This window comes from Geotrypetes seraphini, chromosome 1, assembly GCF_902459505.1.
Source record: "Geotrypetes seraphini chromosome 1, aGeoSer1.1, whole genome shotgun sequence".
Lineage (NCBI taxonomy): Eukaryota > Metazoa > Chordata > Amphibia > Gymnophiona > Dermophiidae > Geotrypetes > Geotrypetes seraphini.
In genome coordinates, this window is record NC_047084.1 from 86,312,240 (window position 1) to 86,335,198 (window position 22,959).

The window sequence follows — 22,959 nt, forward strand, 5'->3', positions numbered from 1 at the left end:
GCTTTCGGCAGACGTATCTCTCTCTTGGCTTCTTTCAGTTTCATCCTGTAGTCCTTTCTGCACTCCTCCTCTTGGGTTTTTTTTATATTTCATGAACGCCAACTCTTTCGCCTTTATTTCTCCGCCACTAGTTTGGAGAACCATATCGGCTTCCTTTTTCTCTTGTTTTTATTTATTTTCTTCACATAAAGGTCTGTAGCCATTTTTATCGCTCCTTTCAGCTTAGACCACTGTCTTTCCACTTCTCTTATATCCTCCCATCCTAACAGTTCTTTCTTCAGGTACTCTCCCATTTCATTAAAGTCCATACATTTGAAATCTAGGACTTTTAAGTATTGTACGGCCGCTCTCCACTTTAGCCGTTATATCAAACCAAACCGTTTGATCTCTACTTCCCAGGTGAGCACCCACTCGAACATTAGAGATACTCTATCCATTTGTGAGGACCAGATCCAATATCACTTTTTCCCTCGTGGGTTCCGTCACCATTTGTCTGAGTAGAGCCTCTTGAAATGCATCCACAATCTCCCTACTTCTTTCCTATTCTGCAGACGGAACATTCCAGTCCGTATCTGGCAGGTTGAAATCTCAGTTCCATCTTCTCTTTTCAGAGCGATCCATATCGCTTCTTCCTCTCCCCAGGTCCCTTGCATTTCAGTCACATGGATATTGATCTTTACATACAGAGCTACTCCTTCACCTTTTTGACCATCTCTGTCCTTCCTAAAAAGATTATATCCCGGTATGTTTGCATACCATCCATATGATTCACTGAACCATGTGTCTGTGATAGCGACAATATCTAGATCTGCCTCTAACATCAGGGCTTGCAGATCATGAACTTTGTTGCTTAGACTGTGAGCATTTGTGGTCATCGTTTTCCAGCGGTAATCTCCTTTTTCGTATAGATTTTTGTTTCGTTTCACTTTCTGTTGCAATACTATGAAATGAGTTGCTGATATTGTTTACGTTGCAATCTTTACTATCATCACATCTTTTCTTTTGCCGGACATTTTTCAGAAGTGCACTAATAGCTGGTTCTGCTAAGCACGCTTTGAGGCCAGGGTACTGTTTAAATTTGGGATACTTTGTTATAAAGTCATAAGAACATAATAGCCTTACTGGGTTAGACTAATGGTCCATCAAGCCCAGTAGCCCGTTCTAACAGTGGCCAATCCAGGTCCCTAGTACCTGGCCAAAACCCAAGGAATAGCAACATTCCAGCATCTCAAAAAATAGTAAGATTCCAGAACCCCAATGAGAGCAACATTCCAGAGCTGAGATTGTAATGTCATAATGCTTCATTCCATAGTGCTTCAGAGCCAACCTCATCAGTGATGTTACAATGGTTTAATTGTCCTATACTTAGCTCACGTAAGAACATAAGAATAGCCTTACTAGGTCAGACCAATGGTCCATCTAGCCTAGTAGCCAGTCCTCACGGTAGCCAATCCAGGTCCCTAGTATCTGGCCAAAACCCAAGGAGTAGCAACATTCCATTCAGAATCCTAAAGAATAGCCAAATTCTGGAATCCCAAAGAGTAACGAAAGATTCCGGAACCCCAAAGAATAGCAACATTCTATGCTACTGATCTAGGGCAAACAGTGGCTTCCTCCATGTCTTTCTCAATAACAGACTATGGACTTTTCCTCCATGAAATTGCCCAAACCTTTCTTAAAATCAGCACCTGGGTATCTATTGGACCAATTTATGCTTTTTAATGTACATCACCCTTTACAGGTTACCTCATTATTTGTGTTTCTATTTCGAATGGCTGCATATCAGGCAGCTAGCTGGGACACTGAGCTTCGTAATTTGTTTGCTTCTTCAGGTTCACATATGCACTTTCAAAAGCTACTGAAATTTACTTTATTTGTAAGATTCTTAAGGAACTAATGATTATGGTAGCTCTTTTGTGGATCACTGTTGTTATACAGTCTCTTGGTTATATAAACCGCATCAATCTGGAAGGTTTTGCGATCTAGAAATGTACTGTAATATAGCTTCGTTCTTCCCTCAAGTTCATTAATGGGCACTGCTTGCTGTCCAATTTACTGTTTGCGGCTGTGGCCGTTGTTGGAAGTACACTTCTTTTGTAGCACTGGGTGCAGATAATCAGGGACATTATTGTACGGATTAACTAGCAATGATTACAGTTTCTACCTCCACCTATACAAGAAGGAGAATGGAAAAATGGAGGGAAAAAAAGACCTCAGACTAGCTTATTATAAGCACTAGCAAAAATGCTTCAGCATAAGAAAAGCTGTTTGTCAATCGCAGGTGTAAAAGCTTCCATATAGAAAAACATGTTTCTTTTATGTTGAACCTAATAAACAATCAACAGTGGGGAAGTGCTCAAAAATATTAACAATGATTTCAATAGGAATATTTTTCACGGTGACACCTTATTTCTAAAGCAACAATATTTCATCGTGTGCACCACCTTTGAATCAAAACACAGTTACATTCATCAATCACTTATTGCTTATACTGCCAGTTCTTCAGAAGTGTCTCCAATGGATATAACATCAGATAACGTCAATCACTTATTGCTTATACTGCCAGTTCTTCAGAAGTGTCTCTGATGGACATAACATCACATAACGTCAATCACTTATTGCTTATACTGCCAGTTCTTCAGAAGTGTCTCCGATGGACATAGCGTCACCTCATTCAGAATATTGTGCACAACTCTGGAGACCACACCTTCAAAATGATATGGCATCGTCCAAAGGAAGGCTACTAAAATTGATGTGGTTTTTGTCATAAGGCATATGGGGACAGACTTAAAGATCTCAATCTGTATACTTTGGAGGAGATATGATAGAGACGTTTAAATACCCACTTGATATAAAAGCGCATGAATCGAGTCTCTTTCATTTGAAAGGAAACTCTGGAATGAGAGGGCATTGGATGAAGTTAAGACGTGATAGATTCAGGAGTAATCTAAGGAAATACTTTTTTACAGAAAAGGGTGATAGATGCGTGGAACAGTCTCCCAGAAGAGGTTGTGGAGACAGACTGTCTGATTTCAAGAAAGCCTGGGATAGGCACGTGGGATCTCTTAAAGAGAGGAAGAGATAATGGTTACTGCGGATGGGCATACTGGATGGGCGTTTTGGCCTTTATCTGCCATCATGTTTCTATGTTTCTAAGATGATTTTTAAAGAGATCGGATCATGTTACATCTAGCTCTGTGAGACTTCACTGGCTCCAAATCAAGACCCGGATCATCTTTAAATTATCATGCTGGGTGTATAAGATGTTCGTAGGAATTTGCCCTGAATAAATTCCTTATTTTCATTTATCTCCTAGATCTTCACGAGCTGGTAAATTTTGTTTAGCTTACTTTCCATCATTTGATAAGGTCTGTTACAGCATCATTTCCTTATCAAGCAGTTACAGCTTGGTGTTCATTACTGACTGAATAACGATTGATTGCTTCATATTTGCTTTTCTGTAAGGAATTAAGACTATCCATAAAAACAAAACTTGGGATATGAATTAACACCACATAGGTAATATGTGAAGTATAAGTAACAAAAGAGATTACCCACTACTAACTATTATATTTTTACACTTTGTCCAGAAGTTGCACTTGTGAGTCGGATGACAACGGCGGCCTCGGGAGACCCTTGAAACAGCACTGTTTGTGCGAAACATGTCGGGTCTGACTCCCAGGTCCAGCTGTGTGGTTAAAAGCTAAGTATACACACCAATAAAAATATATCAGTTTATAAAAATGATAATAATTTTGTAAAACTATCACAGCATTTAGATAAATTTAATACCTATGATGAGTTGCCACGTAAATCTCCCGCTGTTTTGAAGCTAACATAGCGGTGGAGTGGTGGGGCTGAGGTATTTTAGAAAAACCATTTACTTTTGAATATTCCAACCTTGTTTAACTTTGCAATCCCTCCTGCTGACATGCCCCCCCAAAAAAAACGTTTGCCACCCCTGGACTCCCCCAAAAGTTCACCCCATCACCATCTGGACTCCCACCACCCCCACAAGGACTCCCCCTAACCCCACCCAGACCCTCCACCCCCACCAGGACCCCACCTGGACCCCCCTCTAACCTTGTTTCGTTGGTCGATACGCCTTCAAAGGAATGGCAGGCCTGCCCCTTCCCAGTGCATCTTGCGATGCACTGGTGAGGGGCTTAAGAGCCTGATTGACCCAGGCGCTTAAGGCACCTTCTGAAGGAGGGGCCTTAAGCACCTACCCCAACCGGAATGTTAGGCCTATCTCCCAGTGCATTCTGGGATGTACTGGAAGTGGCCTAAGATTCCAATTGGCCAGACGCTGGTTAGAGAATCGTGCTTTTAGGTGAAGGACTAGTCCCTCCCATGCCTAAAAGGTCTTGTTTTGGGCGTTTGGGACATGGGTGATTTATTTTTCGGGAATAGGGCTTAAAGGTAGACGTAGTGGCGGTCTGGGTGATTAAACTCCTGAATGTACATGAAGGCCGTTCTCAACAAATCCCTCCCTCCCCCCCCACCACACACACACACACTTTAGACTTTTTTTCGAGAATGGACATTTCCCTGCTGTCTACTTTCTGCGCCTAAGGCCTTAGGATAAAAGGGGACTTAGATGTTTTTGATTATGCCTCTCTAAATGTTTACATTATCCGCTTTGAACCTGGTTCTCAGGGAGTTGGTGGAATACAAGAACCATTACACGACTTTGATACTGTGATGAAAAAAATGCCAAAGAAAAATGATCAAAATGAACATTTCCAGAAATGAGTTGGGTAAAGAGACATTTTCTGGCTGCCTATTCCAACTTATTTCTACAGAAAATGTGCAGCTGTTCTCAACGATGCCCAAGTCGGATCCTCTCTAACAGTTTATAGTAAACTGCACGATTCATATTTCAGTATACAGAGCTCTCTAACTGTACTCAAAAATAACTCAAAGATTAAACAAGTGCCAACTGGCTTGCAGTAGCAGACTTACACTTCCCTTTGGATGTGGTGTTATGTTATTTGCTGTCTGCATGTTATCTATGAATTATGTATTTTAAAACAGATGGATGCATACAGTATGTTCATGTAATAAAATTCAAAATGTTTGGTTGACTTGGTAAATGAGGGAAGGGTACACGGGTACACAGAGACAGAGCGACAGACGAAGTAGGAAAAGAATGAAGGAAGTGGAAAAACAAACGGGTGAGAGAATTATAAAAAAAGATTCTCTTTAACCCTTCAGAAAGCTGGATTAAAGAGATACCTGTTTCAAGGGCCCAGTGAAAAGCTTTGGACATTTAAGTTATGAAACTTTGTCCTGCTCACTCAGAAAAAGGAGTCCCAAGGGTGCATTTATTTTTCTTTTTTGCTAACTTCCTTTCGATGTTTCTCTTTTTCTCCTCAAACGCAAACTGTGTACCGTCTGAGATTTCAGGTGTACTGCGAGACGCCGAGGAGGAGGAGAGGCGCCGGCACTGGCTGACTGCCTACAGGACATGCCTCTCGTGGCGCCTTTCCTTCTCTCTGTGCCCCCCCCCCCCCCCCCCACTGGCAGCACAGAGCCTGTCTGGAGGGCCTTCGAACATGTGCAAATGTCGACTTGATGACATCACGCGATCACGTCAATGTCTGCGCACTTCCAGATGCCTCGAGTTGCGGCCACTTCGTTTAGTGTGCCACGGCGTGACAAAGTTTGCAAAACAATGCCCTAGATCCTTCCTCTTTGCCTTGACATTGCTTTTCTTCTCTTGAAGGACAAGGAAGGCAAAGTAAAATGCTCTATAACAGGGGTGCCCACACTTTTTGGGCTTGCGAGCTACTTTTAAAATGACCAAGTCAAAATGATCTACCAACAATAAAATTTAAAAAAAACACAACGCACACTGTACGCATACAATTGTTAATTATCATTCTTATTCCGGGGTTTTTTCAAAGAGGTCAAAGCAGATGACTCTATGCACTGTCACCTCAGTAACAACCATACAAAAATAGACAAATACCCACCCCTCCCTTTTTACTAAACCACGATAGCAGTTTTTAGCGCAGGGAGCTACGCTGAATGCCCAGCGCTGCTCGACGCTCATAGGCTCCCTGCGCTAAAAACCTCTATTGCGGTTTAGTAAAAGGGGACCATATTGTAAAATATAGAGAGCAGATATAAATTCAGACACATTTTGATCACTAAATTTAAAATAAAATCATTTTTCCTACCTTGTCTGGTGATTTCATGAGTCTCTGGTTGCACTTTCTTCTTCTGACTGTGCATCCAATCTTTCTTCCCTTCTTTTAGCCTGTATGCTTTCTCTCCTCCTGACCTCATTCCACCCCCCCCCCCCAACGTTTTCTTCTTCTCTCCCTGCCCTCTCTTTTTTTCTCTCTTCATGCCCCCTTTCTTTTTTTCTGTTTCTCTTCTTTCTTTCTGTCTCCCTGCCCTCCCCCAAGCCACTGCCACTGCCATCGGATAACAGGCCCCCAAAGCCTCCCGCCGCTGGCCAAGCTCTCTCTGCTTCGGGCCCACCACCATTCCTCTCCCCGACGTCAATTCTGCCGTCGGAGAGGAAGTTCCGCTGGCCAGAACTTCCTCTCCGACGGCAGAATTGATGTCGGGGAGAGGAAGGCTGATCGGCTCAAGATCATAGAAACATAGAAACATAGAAATAGACGGCAGATAAGGGCCACGGCCCATCAAGTCTGCCCACTCCAGTGATCCTCGCTATCTATCTTTGCGGATAGATCCCACATGTCTATCCCATCTGGCCTTAAAATCCGCCACACTGGTGGCCTCAATAACCCGAAGTGGAAGACTATTCCAGCGATCAACCACCCTTTCAGTGGGAGAATTGGGAGAAATGCTGCCGGGTCCTGCCTTTGAGGAAACAGAAAGTAGGGAGGACCTGGCAGCAAGAAGAGCAAATCGCAAGTTTCACTGACCTGTCTCCCGCTTTAGCCCGCGAACAGGGCTCTAACATGTGCGTGCCGGCTTCCCTTCTCTCCCCCCCCCCTCTGACGTAACTTCCGGTTTCAGAGGGAAGAGAAGGGAAGCCGGTACAAGCACACGTTAGCCCCCGGAGCATAAGTTCTCCAAGCCGGTTTTTTTTTTTTTAAATGTTGAGCAGCGGAGGCAGCAGCAGAATTCAGGAGCAGGCCAGTCAGGAGGGGAAAAAAGAGAAGGGAACCCGCTCTGCAATCGACTGGGGTCGCCTGAGTGAGCAACCTGTCGATCGCGATCGACGCATTGGGCACCCCTGCTCTATAAGCTTGACCTCTCAGTAGCATAATAGATGGAAGAATAGCCTAATGGTAATGGCAGTAAGCTAAGAATCAGGGAAGCAGCTCATGTTCCATTATGGCTCCTTATGATTTTGGGCAAATGACTTAATCTTCCATCAATAGCATAATAAGAAATGAACATTTGGGGGGTCACTAAGCACATGGGTCCCAGCACCAGTTTGCTTTTCTTTTTCAGCTATTACCTGGAACATGTGTGTGGCAAGCTGGATTGGTGAAGAGCTTCACCTGACGCAGCTTCGGCGAAACAAGGACGATCCCTGTCAGATTTCTTTGTGGTTTGTCTGCCTCGACTATTGGAATGCACCCTGGAGCTAGGGTGTTGATTTTGAATCAGCGACACCTGGTGAAACGTCTTTGGTAGCTAAGAGATAAATATCTTTTCCTAATTTATGATATTGGAACTGTGCTTGCAGTTTTCACAAGTGGATTCCCTCCTTGGGCTTACAGTGTTGCCTTCCACCTTTGCAACTAAATCAGTTGAAGAAGTATTGGATTATTTTGATGGAATAAATGGAGTATTTTTAACCAATGAAGCCGAACTGAGGTTTTTTTCTCCACTTTTTTCTTTTTCTCTTCCCGTCTTTTTCTGTTTGGAATTTATTAAGAGCTGTTGCATATCTGGGTGGTTGTGTGCTGTATAAACCAGTTGGGTTCCTTACTGTTTCCTTATGGCGTATGATACTGGTATGTGAATGAGATTATACGTATCTTCTCCTATAGATTTTGGTAGGGTCACTAGGCACCCCATTTTTCAATGCTTCCCTTTGCTTTCCTTTTCTCTCCCTTTCTTGCCCCCAACCAAAATTTAAGTTACAAAATACCAAGCCCTGCCAGCTGAAAAAAAAAAACCTAAAGCTCGCCCACATCAGTTGTCTAGTGTGACAGTCAACAGTGGTGTCAGCATGCTTAGCTCTCACAGGTTGCCATTTTACACTGTCTCACTGCAATTTTGGACAATATGGGACTCATTTTCAAAAATTAAACACATCAAAAAGTGGTATAAAGGGACAGATGGATGTTTTTCTCACCAAACCCTTGCAATTCATTATTTTCAAAACCTATTTTCTTGACAGATAGCGATGTTGTTAATCAACAGTTTGTCTAAATCTCAAGGGGGCATATTATGGGCCTGGTGTCGGTGGGACTAGGGCAGGCTTATGACTTGGGATATTTTTCTGCCATAATCAAACATTTAAGATCATGTTCAGGGCACAATTTTTAAAAACCTGTTTTAAACACAAATAAATGCCAAAAAAGTGCTCAAACTGACAAGATACCCACTGGAGAGATGTAAGCATGACCTCCACACACTCCCTCAGTGATCATTGACCCCCCCTCCCATATAATACATTTCAAGCAATATGATACAAGTTTAATATAATGGGCTAAGGAGGACACTCACTAAACCTAATCCCCACCCCACCCCCTGATATTCATCCAGCAATGCCAGCCGCCAGCACTGAATATTTGGGGCTAAATGTGGGTGGGCTGGGCACTGGAGCTTATGCTGGCCCAGCAGATATTCAGCAGGAGACTGCTCAAGAGAGTTATTCAGGCTCTGGCTGAATTTCAGGAAGTTACATAACATAAAATCATACTTCTTAACCGTGTAACCATGAGTTCTACATGGTTTACAAAAGATTATAAACTAAAAACAATTTAAGGATGATTTTTAAAAAAAATTTATTTGACCAAGTATTTTGAAAAGAGATAAGTTTTCAGTTGAGTTCTGAAATATTTATAAGAACAAGCTCCAAGCAATAACAATTGAAATTGAACTCCTGAGCCCCCTCCTGCCCTGGCTAAGCTCCCTCTCCCCTATCCCTAACCAACATCCAGCTGTGAGCTGCTTCAAGAGGTTGTGGCAGCCATTTTGACAAGTAGCCGCAAGGGGCAAAAAGCAAGAGGGCTGTGCTCCTGCCCCCAATGACCTAAACTGGACCACTAGGAATAAAGGTAGGATTGCAGGGGCCTACCTGGATGGCTGGAATGGTTGAGGTTGGGGGGAGAAGGCCGATTCCTAGCTGGTGGAGGGGGGATTTGTCAGAGCTGGAGGGGGCTTTGAGGGGGGGGATGTCAATTTTATTTAAACCTTATGTGGGTGCCAGGCTGATATGTGCCAACACCTGCATCACTGTCCTAAATTAGGCTGCTGAGCGATGTGGATGCCAGCATTGAATATTACCGGCACCCGCATAACCCCAAGCTCCTCCCTAACACTGCACTGATCTGCCCATTTATTTTGGTGGCGGTCAGAAGTGATAATCAGCAGCCCTGCCTGCTTTAGTGCTGCTGAATATCAGAGGTGAGGAGGGGACAGGGAATTTAAACGGACAGAAGTCTCTCCTGCTCGCTTAAATTGCTTTGAATATCGTCCCCATTGTTCCTAAAATGCCACCCAGAAATATTTGAAAGGTTAAATGATTATTCCCTATTTATCTCTTCCACCCCATTCATGACTATATAGTAGATTCCAGACCTCTGGAAGTCAGCCATACTACAATGGGCTATTTTCATGGTTTAGAGAGCAATGCAGGATTAACAGGTATGCTTAGCCAAAGCAACGTAGATGAGTTATTTTATAACTAATGTTCCTTCTCCCTGTTTTAGTTACAGATATTAATCCAAAATGTAATTCTCTCCTTATTCACCACACAGTGACAATTTCCATAATGGCTAGCAGCTGGGCGCTCTTTATACATGTCCTGGCATTACAGCAGATGCAGCACTCAAGCACTAATCTTTAGATTAAAGTTAAACATCAATTTATGCTGAAAGAAGCCAAATTAGTAAAAATTGATTGGTTTTGTTTTTGTTGTGTTAACACAAAAATCAAATAGAATTCAAGTTATCACCAGACAAAAGTGATGTACGGCCTGGGTGTATGCGAGTATCACAGTACAATCATAGGCGTTGAAACGGGGGAGGGGGAGTGCAGGGGCTGTGATTTCCCCAAAATTGGCAAAGGTTCAGTTCCCCCACCTTACCTCCTGACAGCTGTAATTTTAAATTTAAAAAATCTTCCTCCCCTTCCCCCAGTGGGACCCTGCGGCATGACCTCTTCAGTTACACACCTGCCCCCACCCGGGTCGCTGTTATTTTATAATGTTCTGGCAGCTGCCACGGCGCAGGAGCCTTCTGCTGTCGTGCTACCCCAGAAATCTTAATTCAGTAGCCGCCCGCCTAGGCGGGAACAGAAAGTCACTGCTGAATTAAGACTTCCGGGGCAGGTTGACAGCAGAAGGCTCATTTCATGGACACTGTGCCGCAGCTGCTGGAACATTTAAAATAACAGTGACCCCCGGGGGTGGGCAGGTGTGGTGAGTTAAGAGCTGAAGAGATTGTACTGCATGGGCTGGACAGATGTTGCAAGGGCTGGGGGGAGGTGAGAAGGCAGGGAAGGACAGATGTTGCACAGACTGGGACGGGGTTGAGAAGGACAGATGCTACATGGGATAGGTTGGGTGGGAAGGCAGAGAAGAACAGATGTTGCAAGGGCTGGGGGAGGTGGGAAGGCAGGGAAGAACAGATATTGCAAGGGCTGGGAGGGGGTTGTGAAGGACAGATGTTGTACAGGCTGGGAGGAGGTTGGGAATGATAGATGCGCACAGACTGGGATGGTGTTGGGAATTACAGATGCACGGACTGGGGGACTGGAAAGGACAGATACTGCATGGATGAGGTGCTGGGAAGGGAGAGAAAGAGAGATGCTGCCAGTGGAGGAGGGAAGAGAAAAAGAAAATTGTTGTACATAGGTGCATGGAGTGGGAAGGAAATAAAGACGATATACATGGGGAAAGGAAGAAAGGGGGAGAATTGTTGGACATGATAGTGGTGGAGAGGTGAGAGGGAGAATTGTTAGACATGATAGTAGAGGAGAGGAGCGGAAGAGAAATATTACACTGGGAGGGAGGACAGATGACTCAAAGAAGGGAGAGATGTCAGATTCTGGAGAAGGATCATGGAAAGAGAGAGAGAGTTGGCAGACCACTGGAAGGGGAAAGAGATGCCAGTCCAGAGAAAGGAAGGAGAGAAGAGATACCAGACTGCGGGAAGGAAATGAGAGAGATGTTAGACCATGGGAAGAGGGAGGGAAGGAAAGAGAGGTGCTAGCTAGACCATATGAGGGAATAAGGGGGAAGACAGAGATTTCAGACCACTGGAGAGAGAGGGCGGAGATGGTGCACAGGGATGGAGGGGAAGTGGGGAGAGAAAGGGAGGAGATGGTGCACAGCAATGGGTGTGGCAGGGAAGAGAGATAGAAAAAATGTACCTAGGAAACCTCAAACCTTAAAAAAGACTGGTAATTAGCTAACTGGATCACAGATAAATGAGATGTGAGGTGTATGTCTATACAGTGTTTAAAACTGTATAGACATACAGTTCAACCCGCGGCCCATGGGCCGAATGCAGCCCAACAAGGAGTTTTGTCCAACCCAGCTTCTCTCTCCCTCCCTCCCTTCTGTGCCTCCCTCCGGCAAGTAGTTTTCTGGCTGGCTCCCTTACTGTAGTCATCCGCGAGCGGCATTGGCTCCTCGTGCGTGATCTGTGGCTGTGTCAGAAGCGTCCCTTTGACGTCATGACATCAGAGAGAACGCTTCCAAAGCAGCCGTGAATCATACGCGAAGAGCCAACGCTGCTCATGGATGACTACAGCAAGGGAGCTGGCCATAAAATAAACACTCGCTGGGAGGCACAGAAGGAAGGGAACACTTCCAGCACAGGCACAGATCGCCAACAGCCATAAAATAAACGCTTCCAGCACAGCCATGGATTGCGTCAGGAGCCAGCCACCACTGCTCACAGCTTTCACCTGAAAAATGATTGTAGCAAGGGAACCAGCCAGAAGGTAAATACCCACCAGAGGGAGGGAGAAGATCGTGTTGAGACTTGAGAGGGAGGAGGCACAAACGTTGGACAAATGATGAAGGAAGGAGGGAGGGCACATGAGCAATAGGATTGACGAATGGAGGGAATAGTAAGGGAGTATTGTGTGTCTGAGAGAGGGAAAGAGATGGTACACATGGAGAGATGAAGAAAGAGGAAAACTTTTGAGCAGAGAGAGGAGGGAGAGAGAATTATTGGATATGGTGGTGGGAGAGGAGTGAGGTAGAGATGCATGGGTGAGAAGAGAAGGGGGAGAACATGCTGGGCCAAGGAAGCCTGGACTGTGTTTGTTTTTTGGGGAGGGTTTAAGTACAGAGGGGGATGGTATTAAAAGAAGTGCCAGATTGGGCATGGGGGAGAGCTTATGGGGCCAGAAACAGGGGGCAGAGAGAAAGAGATGGTGGGCAATGGTCTGATGGGAGAGAAGTTGTACCTGGGGTGGTATGGAGGAAGAGGGAAAGAGATACTTGAAGGGAGAACTGTTAGGAAGAGAAAGGGAGAAATGGTGGACCTGGGGGAGGGAGGCAGGCAGGGAGGAGAGATGGGATGGGGGGCAGCTGGGAAGAGAAAGGGAGAGAAGTTGAATCTTGGGATGAAAGGGAGGTAGGGAGAAATGTTAGGCCTGGGGATGGAAGGCAGAGAGATGCAATATCTCTTTTTTTGCCTCCATTTCACTGTTCAGCATCAAAGGGGGAGGGAAGAAGAAAAACAGAAAAGAGAAGGAGCAAAATGTTGAACCATGAGGATAGGGGAGAAGAGATGGACCCATGGGAGGGCAAGAGGGAAGAGAACTGGGATAAGAAGATGCTTGGGGATGGAAAGAAAGGGACAAGGAGTTATAGCCTGACCAGTGGAGAGAGGAAGGGGATTCTGAAAGTGGTGAGCCAAATGGATGAGGTCAAAAGGAAGATGACAAGATAAGTGAAAGAGCAGTGAGTACAGTGATAGAAACGTGGTAACAGGGCGTAGACAGCAGGAAATAGAAGGCTGTGAAAGGAATGAGATGGGAAATGGGAGAGCTAGGGACTGAGAGAAGATGGAGAATTGAGAGGTAGCTGAACATTTAAAGAAGAAGGGTGAGAAAGAAGGCAAGATTTGAGTGGATAGAGGCAAAAAAGAAAAGAAAAAGTTAAGAAAGCTGAAAGGGAAACAAGCATAAGAAGGAAATGGAACGAGAGAAGAGGAGAATAAAATGGACAGCAGACACTGGAAAGAGAATTAGTTGAAGAAAGACAAAAAGCAGAAAGAGAAACTGGAACCAAGATGATGGAAAAACAAAGCATCCAGACAACAAGGTAGAAAAAATTGTTTTATTTTGAATTTATTAACTGGAATATGTTAGCTTTGGGATATGTGCATCATAATTATTTTTGTATTCAGTGGCATAGTCATATACAGCTGATTTGGGGAAGGGATTAGAGCCCAAAATTAGTGGATGGACACCAAAAAGTTTCTCCCCGCCTGAATGCAATTTATAAATACTTGAGCTAGTTGGGATTCCCAAGCCCTACCAACTGAAGACATCTTCCAGTAGGGCAACCCAAAATCTCCAAGCTTTGCAGCCAATGGCAATATCCTCAAGTTGCCACTGCAGGGAGGAGGGAAGGCAATATTGCTGCCAGCTGCAGAACTTGGGAAGTTGGAGGGGGAGGAGGTGGTGGTGAGGCTTATGGATCCCTACTAGCTACAGCAGGGGAGATGTTCATTTTGAGGGAGCCTAAGCTCAAAGTGGGAGGCCCAAAAAAGCAGTAATATTTACCCTGAGTGAACGATCTTCCACGTACCACTGACAGCTGATTCAGCATCCCCACTCTGATGAGGCTCACCGTAGCTGTAATAGAAATGAATGGGAGAACCATCAGAGTGGGGATAACATAAGAACTGCCATCTCCGGATCAGACCCTGGGTCCATCAAGTCTGGTGATCCGCTCCTGTGGAGGCCCAGCCAGGTGTAACCTGGCAAAAACTACAGAAGCCTGTGGCTGCTCCCACTGTCAGCAGTGCACGTGGAGGGATCACTCTGTCAGGTTAAGTATTACTGCTTTTTTTGGGTTCCTCTCCACAGTGTCCCTTTAATGAATGTTTATTATTAGATACGCACATCTTCTATATTAGTGACTGCAAATTTGGGACCTGCTCAACTTTTTTTTTTTTTCATCCGCTAGTGTTAGTGTTTGTGCAGCCGCAGAAAAAATTTTTTCGTCCCAGGGAAGCCAAAAGGTTGAGCACCCCTGCTGTAGAGCCTCAGAACAGAAACTCTGTCTCAAAGCAGTACAGTAAAACCTTGGTTTGTGAGCATAATTCATTCTGAAAAAAGCTACATGGATGACAGAACACAAACTAAAACTTAACCCTGATAAAACAAACTTCATCCTCCTAGAAAACTGCAAAACCCCAACCGTAACAAACCTAGTAATTAACTCGGTCTCATACCCCATTCAACCCAAGCTAAAACTCCTTGGAATACTGATTGACAGAGGCTGCACCATGCAACCACAAATCAACAAAATAATAAAAACATCATTCACAACTATAAGAAACTTAAGGCAAGTTCGAAAATTCTTCGACAGAAAACAATTCAAACTTTTGGTACAATCTCATCCTAGGCATAATAGACTATTGCAACATATGATAAAACAACTACAAACAATACAAAACATAGCCTTAAGACTCATCTACTCGCTGAAAAAATACGACCACATCACAGAGGCATACCACGACTCTCATTGGCTCCCTATACGAGCAAGAGTACACTTCAAATTCTACTGCCTACTATTTAAAGCCATAAACGGAGACAGCCCAATCTACTGGAACAACCGACTAACTCAATCCACCTCAACCAGACTCAGGAGAACCCACACACCATTCATACACCCACCAACCAAAAATGTCAAATGAAGAAAAATGTATGACAACCTACTGGCCACCAGAGCAGCAAAACTGGATAGAGAGTTCACCGATCTGCTATTTTCAAACGCAGACTACAAAACCTTCAAAAAAGAAACAAAAACCCTATTCTTCAAAAAACACATAAAACCTATATAACAAAAACAGATCCTCCCAAGCATCACCTACGTTACAATCTTCTTCTTAGCAAATCAAAAATGTTCAAACCACTCCTTATGTATCTCCTAATATCCTGACAACTCTCATGGAATCCACTTTATGTATTCTGTATTATCATGACAATCGTATGTAATCCACCTTGAACCGTAAGGTAATGGTGTAATAGAAATCACTAATGTAATGTAATGCTTGTAATCCAAAACTCTCGAATATCAAAGTGAATTTCCCCATAAGAACTAATGGAAACTCCACAACCCAAAAACTTTAATACAAAATACTGTATGTACTCATATTGCAAGACTTTGATTGTTTAGAACAGTCACTACACTCATGCAGTGTCAGTGAGAGAGAAAGAGAAGAACCATCGGCTCAGTTGTGATGATGTGATGTGTGTACTCTATATTGTATGAATGGGCAGATTGGATGGGCCATTTGACCTTTATCTGCCATCATGTTGTTCTGGTATGGCAGGATTGACAATTCCCAGAACTCAAATAACTCCTTCATATTTTAAAAATATATATATCAAAGCTGCACATATTTCATCTGGTTTTAAAACATCAAAACTTCTCCTACAAGAAAAACAGAACAAATTAGACTGTTAACAAACCCCTTTTTTCACAGAAACTGCACACCACCATAATATCTCACTCCGTCACATAAGATGTTCACCTAAAAAAGAATAAGTGACCGCAGATTAGAAATAGAAATACAGTGCATTCTCTCTATTTGCTGGGGTTAGGTTCCTATGCAGAAAATGACATGAGCACAAATTTACCCCCATCCCTGCAGGATCTCTCTGTCCCGGTCCCATCCACGTCCCATTTCTGCAAGCTCTGTCCTCACATGCACAAGCCTCAAACACTTTAAACTCAAGTGTTTGAGGCTTGTGTGATTAAGGCTGAGATTGCAGAAATGCGACAGGGACAGAGCTCACGGGGATGGGGATAGTGAGATCCCACGGGCATGGGGACAAAACTCTATGAATATTGAAAAACACAAATATGGAACCATTGATCCTATGGGGGAAAAAGGAGTTAAATTCTTGTGAAACCTTTTGCTACCTAACATCATAAATTCATCATTTTATGTACCCTTCTTGTAAAGAGCAGCTTCCTTATTATATTATGCATTTTATAAATGTATTTTATAGTTTATTTTTTGTAAAAACCGTCTTTTGGTGTGACAATACTCATGCACAGCTTTATGAATATCTTCATCCTCATGGGAACACACTGTGCATGATCATGAATAAGCAAAAACGCCCATGAATAATGAAAATGGGTTATTCTATTTTGCGCAATAAATAAAAATGCCCATGAATGGCTCAAGTTTCTCCTCCTCATATTCTCTTACGTGGGGTTTCTCAAGGTTCCCGGTTCTTTTTAACATTTTTATGGGTTCCCTGGACATTCCAATTCAATTCTGGATATGACATTTAATTTATATCTCATAAATCCTAGGGCTATGGATGTGATGCCCTTAAACTCATGCTTGTATAAAACTGTTCAGTGGTTTGAAGATAATAGATTGAAATAAATCTAGCAAAATGTCAAGCTATGTGGCTCACTGACCAGTCGGTTACTAAGGCCCAGACACTTCTATCAGGGGCTTTCCTGCACCACCTCTGCAAGTCCTTAAAATCTTAACCTGTTATACCGATGCTGACCTTACTTTTTCAAGATCCTGTTTTTGTTCTCCGACAGCTACACTCTATTCATTCTTTTATAAAGCTACAAACTATTCAGAACGCTGCTGTTAGGTTGCTATTATCACTCTGTCAAGCCTGATCATGTCATCCCTCTTGTGATTAATGAGAACTGACTCTCAGTCAGCTTTAGGATTCCTTTCAAGATACTGCTGCTTGCTCACAAAGCCTTTTTTTTTTTTTTTTACAGGTTTCCCATATTATTTGACTAATCATCTAGCTCATGGAGTACCCCCTTGTTAGACAGGTTTTCAGGCTATACGCAATGAATATACACAGTAGAGTAGCAAGGGTGAGAGGCGCTCAGGGTAGTTGTGCTCCTCCCCCACCCTCTTCTCTGCCCCCACCCTTATCCACTCCTTCCCCGCCCCCTCCTCCTGCACGCACACACCCCTTCCCTCATACCTTTTTAACGCTTTTGGCGAGAACAGCAACCGCAATCTGCTGCTCACGCCAACGTCAGCTCTTCCTCTGATGTCACTACCTAGGCGCGGGTGCAGGAAGTGATGTCAGAGCAAGAAACATAGAAACATGATGGCAGATAAAGGCCAAATGGCCCATCTAGTCTGCCCATCCACAGTAACCATTATCTCATTCTCTCTCTGAGAGATCCCACATGCCTTTCCCAGGCTGTCTTAAATTCAGACAGTCTCTGTCTTCACCACTTCTTCTGGGAGACTGTTCCACGCATCTACCATCCTTTCTGTAAAAAAGTATTTCCTTAGATTACTACTGAGCCTATCTCCTCTTAACTTCATCCTATGCCCTCTCATTGCAGAGTTTCCTTTCAAATGAAAGAGACTCGACTCATGCGCATTTACATTACGTAGGGATTTAAACATCTCTCAAGATCAAAAAGATTAGTGACAGTAAAACCCAAACAATTCAAAAAAATGTCATTCACCAGCAGTGGGTTACCTCTCTAAGATCCAACATTGAAATTCAAAAACAGGTGGAGAAAAAGCCTCAAAAACCTTTTAAATATGCAGCAATCGTTGATGATTCACAGATGGCATTCTTTTCTCATCATAGGCAAAAAAAACTCACACCCACAGCAAAATGTAAAAAGATCTAAAAGGGAAAACCCCACTACTATGCACAGTATATATTTTTTTAAAACTTTTATGAATAAATATATGAAATATAAAGTTCTAAATGCAACATTGCTGAACAAGGAAGCACAATACTTAGCTCTGGCACCAGAGGACAGAGCTGAAGGAATTCCACCAGAATTAATTGCTACTTCTTCTTTTTTCAATGGCAGGCAAAAACTCCAACAGCACAGTCAAGTCCAATCAAGTCCACAGCAGAGCCAAAACCTCCAAGTACAGTACTTGTTTTACCAACACATTTGGTTTCTTCAGGGATTCTCAAAAAGCTTCCAAAAGCCACAGTATTCTCCTTTAGAAGTTCACCAAACGGCTTTCACAGCCAAAAAGTTAAACACCAGCACTTTTTTCCCTTTAATTGTTTATGTCCAAGGTTGGGTGGGAAGGGTAGATTTTGGTTTTTATATAATTATAAGGAATGTTAAGAAGGGAATTTACCGTATGCTTTTATGTGAGTTAAAAATTGTTATGGAATGGGAGGGAGGGGGGGAGAATTATTGGAGAATATTAAGTGTTATATTTAAGTTAAAATGTTATTTGCTGTCACACTTATAAGTTTTAAAAATGAATAAAGATTTAAAATAAAATAATAATAATAATAATAAAGAGCCTTGATTACATAAAGCAGAAAAATACAACTAGTTTACCTAGAAACAAAACATTTAAATAAATTAAGTTCCAACATCTGATGCCAGAAGATGGACTGATTTTTAGCTCGTTACAGAGAAACAAATGGAACTGGCTTTTAGTAGTCCTTAGTGAGGGTCATACTGAAGAATGACCAATTAGATAAGGCAGATCCTACTAATTACAGACCAGTATCTTCTAGTCTGATATCTTGCTAAAAAAAAATTTCACCCAGTTAAAAGATTTTTTGGAAGTGTTTCAAATGTTGGATGATTTTCAATTTGGATTTCATCCAAAAAGTTTTCTACAGAAACTCTGTTGCTCTTAGTATGTGACAAGATTAGAGCAGGATTTGATAGGGAGATCGATTTTGTGATGGCGACATTGGATATAACAGCAGCCTTTGATACAATTCAACATGACTTATTGCCATCAAAGTTGAAGGGGCAGTTGCTTGGTTTGTTTCACTCTTTTCTATCAGAGAGGTATTACAGGGCAGAAAAGGCAGAGGATGTGTCAGGATGGAAGATAATGATCTCTGGAGTGCCTCGGGGATCAGCCTTTTTGCCAGTGCTGTTTAATTTCTATATGCTGTCATTGTGCAGGCTTTTGAGAGGTTTAGGGATTTCGTACTGCCTATATGCTGACAATATACAATCTTTTTTTTCCAATTGAGGAGACCATAGATACAGTAGTTGAGTTTTTTAAAATATGCTTATCATCTATAAACAATTGGATAGCTGCAAATAGGCTTAAGTTAAACATGTCAAAGACTCATGATTATGAACGTATCGAGTCGGACTGAGAATGTGCATTCCAAATTGTAATGGGAGATATTAGGATATCTGTCAGTCAAGAACTTAAGACCCATTCTTGTCTTTTAAAGCCCATGTTAAAAAAAAACCTACTGCTACAGTCCACTATTAAAATCATACAAGTGACGCTAGATTAAAAGATGACCATGGAAACCCAAATAGACACTTTGCAAAGGTTTTGTAGCACTCTGGAAAACTCCCATCCATTTGTTCTTATTTTGACGTCCTTCCCTTCCAAATCCTATGCCAAGCCCTAATCCTCAGCATTCTAGACTACTGCAATCTTTTATTTATTTTTTTTTATATATATTTATTGAATTTTTCAATATAATCAAGCATAACTTGTACAGAAAGGAAATTCAGCAAAAGAATTAATAATTAAACATAATACTTCAATCAAACATCAAATATAAGCTTAATCTCTACTCAAGTCCACAAATAGGATCCAAAATGGATGATGGGCAAGTAATAAAAGGAAAAATTAAATTGAGTAAATATTACTAGTAGACTGAAAATACACCTTTCCTTAAACTAAGCACTCATGTTCCATCTTTCTCCAATTACTCCTAGAATTGGCTAAATCCCCTTGTGCCTGAGCCAGAAGTCTGTAACCGTACTAAATACAAAAACAGTAATGAAGTTAAGGTCAAAGATATCAGTATGAGCCCACCATGAATCATGGGAACCTTTTGGCTCAGGCTAAGTCTCACAGGTGACTAGCACCAGACATACGTCTAAATGAGAATTGCCTCATACATCATCAAATCTGTGACCATCTTCTATAAACAAAATCATTCATTTCAAGTGAAAAAATACAGGCTTATAGTTCAGGAACAAGGGGAATATAAGGACATAACAAACAAATATCCCATCACAGACTAAACCAACACAATAAATATGGTAAGTTATGAAAACTAAGGAAAATATGTGAATGTGGTTGAAGATTTACACATGCATAATTTTAAACCTCAAATTTAATAAATACTAAAACATTTAAATTAATAAGTTAATGTATAACATCTAAAAGTTAATCTGAATAAATATGAGGATCCATTAAAAGAATTGTAATGTGCAAATTGTGCTAAATGTGCAAATCTGCCCAGACCCTGAGAAACAAATAACTACAGTACGATAACAAATTGTATGCTCATGAAAAGTGCCAGTGCCAGCACCAGTACAGGAATTCCTGTCTATAATAGCAACAAAATCTTTCTCATTAAAATAAAGTACAATGACTCAAGTACCAATTGAATTTCAAACATACAAATACAAATATAAAAAATATGTGAATATCACCCATATAACCCAACTATAGTGGCTAATAAAGCATCAGTACTATAACAATTAACTATGACATATAACCAGGGGCTCAGACTATTACCAACCCCACACATATACACACACACAATACCACTCAAACCAAGAACATATCGTCATTCATCGTCATTCATCACCACTCGACAGAGCTCCGTTTCGTGTCTTCATCAGGAGCAGGATGCCAAATAATATAATATAATGGCCCAGTGGAAAACACCGACAACCAAATTTCACAGTTAGTCGGTCCAGAGTTTCAAAACCAAAAATCAAGGAAAATACTCAGAGCTAGCGTGTACAAATCAAACAATGCTGCATTGTTTGATTTGTACACGCTAGCTCTGAGTATTTTCCTTTATTTTTGGTTTTGAAACTCTGGACCGACTAACCGTGAAATTTGGTTGTCGGTGTTTTCCACTGGGCCATTATATTATATTATTTGGCACCAAAAATCAAGGAAAATACTCAGAGCTAGCGTGTACAAATCAAACAACGTTGCGTTGTTTGATTTGTACACGCTAGCTCTGAGTATTCTCCTTGATTTTTGTTTTTGAAACTCTGGACCGACTAACTGTGAAATTTGGTTGTCGGTGTTTTCCACTGGGCCATTATATTATATTATTTGGCATCCTGCTCCTGATGAAGACACGAAACGGAGCTCTGTCGAGTGGTGATGAATGACGATGAATGACGATATGTTCTTGGTTTGAGTGGTATTGTGTGTGTAAATGTGTGGGGTTGGTAATAGTCTGAGCCCCTGGTTATATGTCATAGTTAATTGTAATAGTACTGATGCTTTATTAGCCACTATAGTTGGGTTATATGGGTGATATTCACATATTTTTTATATTTGCATTTGTATGTTTGAAATTCAATTGGTACTTGAGTCATTGTACTTTATTTTAATGAGAAAGATTTTGTTGCTATTATAGACAGGAATTCCTGTACTGGTGCTGGCACTGGCACTTTTCATGAGCATACAATTTGTTATCGTTCTGTAGTTATTTGTTTCTCAGGGTCTGGGCAGATTTGCACATTTAGCACAATTTGCACATTACAATTCTTTTAATGGATCCTCATATTTATTCAGATTAACTTTTAGATGTTATACATTAACTTATTAATTTAAATGTTTTAGTATTTATTAAATTTGAGGTTTAAAATTATGCATGTGTAAATCTTCAACCACCATTCACATATTTTCCTTAGTTTTCATAACTTACCATATTTATTGTGTTGGTTTAGTCTGTGATGGGGTATTTGTTTGTTATGTCCTTATATTCCCCTTGTTCCTGAACTATAAGCCTGTATTTTTTCACTTGAAATGAATGATTTTGTTTATAGAAGATGGTCACAGATTTGATGATGTATGAGGCAATTCTTATTTAGACGTATGTCTGGTGCTAGTCACCTGTGAGACTTAGCCTGAGCCAAAAGGTTCCCATGATTCATGGTGGGCTCATACTGATATCTTTGACCTTAACTTCATTACTGTTTTTGTATTTAGTACGGTTACAGACTTCTGGCTCAGGCACAAGAGGATTTAGCCAATTCTAGGAGTAATTTGATAATAGTTTTTATTGGCTATATACCTTATAGGGTTTTCTTTTTTGCCATCTTTCTCCAAACATGAAGTTGATAGAAAGGTTGTCAGTTGAGATGGCTCAAAGCAGACAAATTTATGTGAACGATAATTAATTACACATTTACATGGATGTCGCAGATAAAATGTAGCCCCTAGAGCCATAACACCAGGTTTCCTTAACAAAAATTTGCGTCTCCTTCGCTGGGTCTCCTTGGCCAAATCTGGGAACATCTGTATTTTACAACCTAAAAATTATTTTTGTTTATTCTTAAAGAAAAGTCTCAGCAACCAGTTTTTATCTGGCGCGAGCGCTAATGTTATAAGTAAAGTTGCTGGTTCCGCCAATTCTTTATCAGATGTTTCCAGAATATTAGATAAATTCATAGAGTCCTGTTCCATATTCTGTTGTTGTTGTTGTTGCTGTTGCAATTTCTTATTTGGAAGATAATAAACTTTTGTAAATGGTGGTAATGTTTCTTCAGAAAGCTCCAATATTTCAATCATATAACGCTTAAGCATTTCTCTAGGGGCTATCATAGGCACCTTAGGAAAATTAATCAATCTAAGATTGTTATTCCGGGAA

General features: G+C 41.6%; 1 protein-coding gene across 5 annotated transcripts in view; it reads right to left on the reverse strand.

Moving 5' to 3' along the window:
* MAPK4 (mitogen-activated protein kinase 4) overlaps window positions 1-22,959 on the reverse strand; it is a 256,820-nt gene that overhangs the window by 171,158 nt on the left and 62,703 nt on the right. For 2 of the 5 annotated variants that reach the window (XM_033934513.1, XM_033934477.1), the window contains exon 3: window positions 15,829-15,890. The exons of the other annotated variants lie outside the window; for them this stretch is intronic. The gene's annotated coding sequence lies outside the window, so the exon portion shown is untranslated. The remainder of the gene's footprint in view (window positions 1-15,828; window positions 15,891-22,959) is intronic. 5 annotated transcript variants of the gene reach the window in all.